Source organism: Vicugna pacos, chromosome 14 (assembly GCF_048564905.1).
Source record: "Vicugna pacos chromosome 14, VicPac4, whole genome shotgun sequence".
In the NCBI taxonomy this organism is placed as follows: domain Eukaryota; kingdom Metazoa; phylum Chordata; class Mammalia; order Artiodactyla; family Camelidae; genus Vicugna; species Vicugna pacos.
The window spans coordinates 122,659-130,749 of NC_133000.1; the positions used below are offsets into that span (position 1 = coordinate 122,659).

General features: G+C 41.9%; 1 non-coding gene across 1 annotated transcript; it reads left to right on the plus strand.

Moving 5' to 3' along the window:
* Positions 1 to 7,371: 7,371 nt before the first annotated feature.
* Positions 7,372 to 7,438, plus strand: LOC140685589 (small nucleolar RNA SNORD45). Its single transcript, XR_012058853.1, has one exon. It is a non-coding gene; the product is annotated as a small nucleolar RNA SNORD45 (small nucleolar RNA).
* The last annotated feature ends 653 nt before the right edge of the window (positions 7,439 to 8,091 follow it).

Genomic DNA, 8,091 nt, shown 5'->3' on the forward strand with positions numbered 1-8,091 from the left:
TGAGTTATACTCATTTTACAATGTTGTGTCAAATTCCAGTGTAGAGCACAATTTTTCAGTTATACATGAACATATATATATTCATTGTCACATTTTTTTCTCTGTGAGGTACCACAAGATCTTGTATATATTTCCCTGTGCTATACAGTATAATCTTGTTTATCTATTATGCATTTTGAAATCCAAATCTGTCCCTTCCCACTCCCCATCCCCTTGGCAACCACAAGTTTGAATTCTATGTCTATGAGTCTGTTTCTGTTTTGTATTTATGTCTGTTTTTCTTTTCTTTTCTTTTTTATATTCCACATATGAGCGATCTCATATGATATTTTTCTTTCTTCTTCTGACTTACTTCACTTAGAATGACATTCTCCAGGAACATCCATGTTACTGCAAATGGCGTTATGTTGTTGGTTTTTATGACTGAAAAGTATTCCATTGTATAAATACACCACATCTTGTTTACCCAGTCATCTGTCGGTGGACATTTAGGCTGTTTCCATGTCTTGGCTATTGTAAATAGTGCTGCTATGAGCATTGGGGTGCAGGTGTCATTTTGAAGTAGGGCTCCTTCTCCCTGAAGTGGGTCTCTTGTAAGCAGCATATTGAAGGTTCTTGCTTTATTATCCAGTCTGCCACTCTACGTCTTTTGACTGGAGCATTTAGTCCATTAACATTTACAGTAATTAATGATAGATGTGTGTTTATTGCCATTTTGAACTTATTTTTGCAGCTGATTTGGTATTTCCTCCTTGTTCCTTTCTTCTTCCTTTTGTGGTTTGGTCATTTTCCTTTGTATTATCTTGGGTTTTATTTAGTTTTTGTGACTCACTTGTAAGTTTTTGGCTTGTGGTTACCCTTTTTTGTAAGTCTATTAACCCATTACTATAACTGTTTGTACTAGACAGATAGTAATATAATCTCAAATCCATCCTATGGAGAACAAAAAATTTAAAAAAGAAAAAAAATTCTCTATATTTCCTTGCTTCCCTCTCCCACTCTTAATGATTTAGATGTCTTCTTTTACAATTTTGTGTTTATTCTATTTATAATTCGTGATAGTTATCACCTTTCCAGTTATAAGATTCTCATTTTTGTAGCATCCTGCTTCTTTTCTATTTAGAGTAGACCTGTCAATATTTCTTTTAGCATGGGTTTAGTGTTGCTAAACTCTTTTAGTTTTTGCTTGTCTGTGAAATTTTTTTGTCTCTCCTTCTATTCTAAAAGATAGCCTTGCTGGATAGAGTATCCCAGGCTGCATCTTTTTTTTCATTCAGGACTTTGAATTTATCTTGCCACTCCCTTCTGGCCTGTAGTGTTTGTGTAGAGAAATCAGCTGAGAGCCTTATAGGGGTTCCCTTGTAGCTCACGCTTTGTTTTTCTCTTGCTGCCTTTAGGATCACTTCTTTATCCTTGACTCTGGCCATCTTGATTATGATATGTCTTGGTGTGGGTCTGTTTGGGTTCTTCCTGTTTGGGACTCTCAGAGCTTCCTGTACTTGGATATCTGATTCCTTCTTTAGGCTTGGGAAGTTTCCAGTCATGATTTCTTCGAATACTTTTTCAATCCCCTTTGTTCTTTCTTCCCTTTCTGGAACCCCTATTATGCGTAGATTGGCATGCTTTAAAGTATCCCATAGGTCCCTTATATTGTTTTCATTGTTTTTTATTTGTTTTTCTCTCAGTTGTTCTGATTGGGTGCTTTCTGTTGTCCTGTCTTCTAGGTCACTTGTACACCTGCTTTGTACAGCCTTTAGATCGGCTCTCACCTCAGCAAATGAGTTTGCCAATTCTACTTGGCCCTTCTTTATAGCTTCTATTTCATTTTTTAACATATTTTATATCTCTAAACACTATTTCTTTTAGTTCCTTCAGTACTTTGATCACTCCTTTTTTGAAATCTTGATCTAGAGGCCATCAATGTCTATTTCATTGATCATTCTTTCAGGGGATTTCTCTTGATCTTTTAATTGGGAGTGGTTCCTCTGCTTCTTCATATTGCTCATATCTCTCTGGCACTGTAGCTTAAGGAGTATCAGTTATCTATTGTGGTCCTTAAGGAGTTTATGTATTTATATATCTAAAGCCTATGCAGGAATAAAACTTTAAAAAAGAGAGAATTTTAAAAGAATGGTGAAAATAAAGGTTTGAAAACAGTGTATAATCAATAATAGAAGAGCAAGTTGAAGCAGAATAGCAATTGAGTTGAGAGGTCTTTTAAAAACCTTTAAAAAAAGGAGGAAAAAATCAGAAAATATTTGAAACCTGTGTATAATCAATAGCAGAAGATCAAAACCAAGAGAAATAAAAATGAAATGAAGTGGATTTTTTAAAATAATAAAAATTACAATTTTTTTTAAAAATTGAAAGGATTGAAAACTGGAGACATACAATTGTTTAAAAGGTAAAAATTTTAAAGGTAATAGAAAATAGAATAGATTTTTTAAAAGAATAAAACAAGAGAGAATTTTAAAAGGGAGAAAAAAAGGTTTGAAAACAGTGTATAATCAATAATAGAAGAGCAAGTTGAAGCAGAATAGCAATCAAATTGAGATGTCTTTTTAAAACTTTTAAAAAAGGAGAAAAAAATCAAAAAACAATATCTGAAACCTGTGTATAATCAATAGCAGAAGATCAAAACCAAGAGAATTAAAAATGAAATGAAGTGGATTTTTAAAAAAAAAAAAAATAATAAAAAGATTTTAAAAGAAAATTTTTAAGGGATTTAAACTTTAGACATATACAATTGTTTAAAGAGTAAAAAAAAGATAATAGAAAATAGAACAGATATAAAAAAGATTTAAAAAAAAAAAAAAAGGATGTATTCTCCTGGAGACTGTGCACTCTTAAAGATTTTATCAAGACGTCTTTCTGTCTTCGCCCTGTTTCGCGAACTCAGCTTGCTGTTTCCAGAGGCCCTCTGTTGGCGCCCTCGTCTGGGCTGCTCCCAGTGCCTGTCGGCAAGCAGATCGCACCCCCTCCCAATACTGGGTCGGGTGCTGGTCTCCTTCGCGGTGGTCGGGCAGGTCACTCTCCCTCCGGATGCCGCAGTCAGATGCTGAGCTGGTGGGGAGGCGGGTGGGTGGATCGCGCCGCCTCCCAGCACTGCGGTCAGGGGCTGCGTTCCTGCCAGGAAGGGGGTGGCCACCCGCCCTCTCCCGGCGCTGGTCGCTCTGCTGCTCTGGGCAGCTGCCCACTGCACCTCCGGTGGGCGCTCATAGGCGGGCTCGGGGAAGGCCGTGGAACTGCCCCGCCACTGCTCCGCGCCCAAACTCAGCTCCTTGCTTGTCTTGGTGGCGCGAGACCTCTGACGTGCTGGGGCAGAAAGATCCTATCTGCCTCAGGCTGTGAACAAGTCTCAGTCCTGCCGGGGAGGTTGCGGAGCCCCCTGGTGCGGAGTCGGGGCACGGCCCCGCCCCTGCCCGCGCTGCGCACAGGAGGAGATGGCGGCTGTGGCTGCTCCCCGCCCCTCTTCTCCCAAGAAGCTCCAGTAATGGCGCAGCGGGTCTGAGGAGACAAAGGCTACAGCGCCCCTCCCCCCAGGGAACACCAGCCATGTTGTTTTGGGGTTTTTTCGTAATTTATGGGGGACCAGGTTGTTCTGCTCTGTGTCCCCTCTCAGCCACAGCACGCAGCACCCTGCAGTCCCCCGGGGCTGCCTCACTACAGCCGCCCCCATCCTCTGCCCGGCTCAGGTGGCCTGTCCCGGCCCCAGCTGCCGGCTCGCGTCTTGGGCTGGGTGTCGCGGGGACCCTTTGTGTCCGTTTAACTCAGTTCTGTCGGCCAAGGAGTGCTCAGGGCAGATCTGAGCCTCAGAGGCTCTCCTTGCATCCCGCTGGCCTCTCCGCTGGAGAGGGGAGACCCAGCAAACGAGCACCAGTCCTCCTTTGCGACTCCCTCCCTGTGGGACCGATCCCGCACTGTTTTACTTTTTCTTCTTTCTTTTTTCCTTTTCTCCTACCAGATTTTTGGCATCTTTGTCTTTCGAAGAAGACGATGTTCTGTCGGAGTCCGGCAGGAGCTCTGGTTGGCTGGGGGTTCCATGGATGTGAGTTTTGGTGTATCTGTGGGAGACGGTGAGCTACTAGCGTCCTTCTACTCAGCCATCTTGGTCCCGCCGCTGCAAATTGTTTAATACTAGAGTTGAGGCTTGCTATCCAAGAGCCCCGTTGCCAGCCCAGCTGGGAGGCCCTTACTGGAATTATCCATTTCCTCTACTGGGAAAGATGACCATTAAACCTTTCAAAACACAGTGAGGTCCAAACAATAAATGCTGGAGAGGCTGTGGAGAAAAGGGAGCCCTCCTGCACTGCTGGCGGGAATGCAGTTTGGTGGAAAACAGCACGGAGAGTCCTCAAAAAGCTAAAAATAGACTTACCATATGATCCAGCAATCCCACTCCTGGGCATATATCCAGAGGGAACCCAAATTTGAAAAGATACATGTACCACAATGTTCATAGCAGCACTATACACAATAGTCAAGACATGGAAACAACCTAAATGTCCTTCCACAGAGAACTGGATAAAGAAGTTGTGGTATATTTATACAATGGAATACTACTCAGCAATAAAAAAGAATGAAATAATACCATTTGCAGCACCATGGATAGACCTGGTCATTCTAAGTGAAGTAACCCAGAAAGAGAAAGAAAAATATCATATGATAACACTCATATGGAATCTAAAATATGACACAAATCAACTTATTTACAAAACAGAAATAGACTCACAGACATAGAAAACAATCTATTGGTTACCAGGGGGAAAGGAGGTGGGAAGGGATAAATCTGGGAGTTCAAGATTTGCAAATATTAACTACTATATATAAAAACAGATAAAAAACAAATTTCTTCTATGTAACACAGGGAACTATATTCGGTATCTTGTAATAACCTTTAATGAAAAAGAATATGAAAATGAATACATGTATGTATATGCATGACTGGGACATTAAGCTGTACACCAGCTACTGACACATTGTAACTGACTATACTTCAATTAAAAAAAAACACAGTGGTTTTGGGTAACAAAGAAAGAGTTTAATACTTATTTTATGAATCTGGAGCGTCCAGGGCAATGCCACATCATCACATCTAATTTCTAATGAGCGTCTCCTGGCAGGCGTTTCCATGACAACAACATTTATGTGTTGATGGATCAATCCTGATACAATTTTCCCTGCTAAAGCACATGTTAATTCCAAGCATGCAGACAGGTGTCTTTTAGAACACAGAAAATAAGCAAAAGTCCCCCCACAAGTAAAGAAAAAAAACAGCGGGAGAGTGCAATTAGAGGATTGAAAATGAAGAGTAAGAAAATATTAGAAAGAAAATGCTTAAGCTGGAAAAATGAAGATAAAAACAAACATATATTAAAGAAAAATGAAAAGATGGGAGAAAAAAATGAAAAGAAGGCCAAAGATCCAAGTAAAAGCTCTGAGATTTTCTAGCTTCACGGTGGCCAGCAGCCGGGCAAGGCTGGATGGAGCCTGGTTCAGATCAGCAAGGGCGGGTCTTTTCACAGTTGCTAGCTTTAATGGGCATCCCGAGACCTTTCAGCCACTTTCTCCTCCATGAACATACTTCAGTGTGGAATTATGCTAATGATGCTGGAATTGCCTCTTCAGACCAGTTTAGCAGCTTGCTTAAGCCGGAGAGACGCAGGGCCGAGACTGATGGAAACAGGAAGTGGTCCACGGTCACTACTCCTGCGCTGTTAGACTTTCTGCCACTGAGCAAACACAAAGGGTGTCTTCCAAGGGAGCTCGCTGCCCACCTACCCTGCCACTCCATACATCTGCACCGGGAGCTGTGGCATTCCAGAGTCTTGCCAGAAGCCCGCAGTAGGGCAGGGCCCCTGTGGACGCGCCTCACGCTCGCCAGACCACAGGCCTCTGAGCACAGAAGTGGGCCTGCTCCTGCCCTCACCTCCACTCTGTGCACCTCGCTGCTGCTGGGGGCACGTGGCGGGAAGTACCCCACATGGTACAAAGCAAGCCCAAAACCAGCCTTCAACAGCACTGGGAACTGAGCAAATGATTACTCATGATTAATGTGATTTAAGGTTTTTCGAGTAACAAAGAACTCCTTTATGTCAATTATATCTTATTTCAAAACATTTTTAATGAAACAATGTTTACGGCATGCCTAGCACACAGCAAGCCCTCACTGAAGGGTAGCTGCCTTGAAAAGGTCCCTGTGATGCAGTGATTCCTGAGGACAGCGTCTGCCAGCCCGGAAGGCGCGTGCCCTCCACCCGTCACTGCTGTTTATTCACCCAGTCTCCATGTAGAATATTCTGACTCACCAACCGTGTATCTAATTAATGTAAATGTTAACAATTTCTAAACAACAGAACATAAAACATAAATGCAAACAAAATCTGACATTTAAGTGGGTACTTCCAAAGACTGCGCACGTGTATCTTACTTTATGGAAAAATTTTTTTTTTAAAGAGTGATCTCTAAAATCACTTTCTTACTAATTCCCTGCTATTTTCTGTTATAAATGGCAAGGAGTAGGAGAATTACAATGCTAGTCCAAAAACCTTTTGTCCAGGGCAATGGAAATGCTAGTCATTGAAACCAAACCGTTGAACACTAACTGACGATTCCTGCCGCCTCTCAACAGCCCACATTTCCCACACGGCAGCACCCGGAGCGTCCCTATCAGCCACCCGCCCCGGTTTTCCTTCTGAACCGCAGGACGTCCCAGGACCCCCACTTTACGCCCCCTGCTGCTTTCTGTGTGGCTTTGCCCTCCTCCGTGGCCTCATAAGGCAGCGTAGCACTTCCATGCCTCGACATCTAACACATGGCACTTCAATTTTGAGGGTGGAAAATACATAATGTGAATTATTTCCCTGCTTTATTAGCGCTAGAGTCTTACATGCTGTGTTTACTTAAAATGAGAATTTCTCATACTACATATAATTTCCAAAGATGCTGTACAAAGGCCCTCATCAGACTCATAAAGCTTTCCCTCCACAGCCAGTGTGAATATAGGAGTATTTCCTATGTCTGGTCAGTGCTGTTCCCAATACCCTTCAGGCTTCCAAAAGAAGGTAATTGTTTGCATTAAACACAAGAGTCGATGTTATTAGAAATAACCATTTGTTCATTAGTGACTGATGCTACCAAAATGACAAGTTAAGAGCAATGGATTTTTCATTCTTTACATTTTAGTGAATTCATCAAATATATGGTTTACCTTAAAGGGTTATCCCACTAATTCCAGAAGATAAGAAAAGAGTGGTGCAGATCCAATCACGTCCACATACTTGCTGAAGCAGTTGGAGGAGCCGTGCTCCATCTCAAACCTGGATTCTCATCGCCAAGTTATAAAGCTCGAGCATTTAGGTTGTCCAGAAGGGCCAGTGAGGTGATGTCTTAGGTGAATCCAATGCTGATGTAAATCCTGAAACTACACTGAGACCTTGGATGGAAAATAACTAAATAATTCAAATAAAATTAAACTATCCAGAGGTCCTCCAAGACCATTCAGAAAACGGACACCACTTAATTTAAACAGTTGCTAATTTGTTTTACTTTAAAAGTTACATCATATGCTCCATGTAGTAACCTGCACGGACTCCCTTAGGTCACTGATAAGACAAAAGCCACCCAGCTTCTCATGCTGCCATCACTGGCACTTCAAAAACAAGAAAACAAAAGAACTGCCATCCTTCTATCCTTCCTGGTTCCTTGCCCCCCAAATGAGGGGATTACTTGAGGAAACTGAATCTTTTGTGCAAATCGCACATCTGGCCTTGAAGATACAAATTTCCAGCCTCTGTTAGAATCCATATTTACACAGACTTTATGGGAACACAGGTGAAAATTCTATTTTAAGGATACAATGAGCTCATAAGGAAATTACAAAGTTTAATTCTAAGTGAGTATATTCAGGCGTTCTCTCCCTTCTTGTGCCCCAGAGTTTCATCTGGTTTGGGAGGTGCTGACCCTCTGACCTGGAAGGGTAAATTTTTTACCTCATTATATACACACTCATTTTTTTTCCGAAGGAATTTTCCAAGACTTTCTATCTCCCTGCTTCTAGAGTTAATGAGCTTTCCAGGTTTCCAAGAAAAG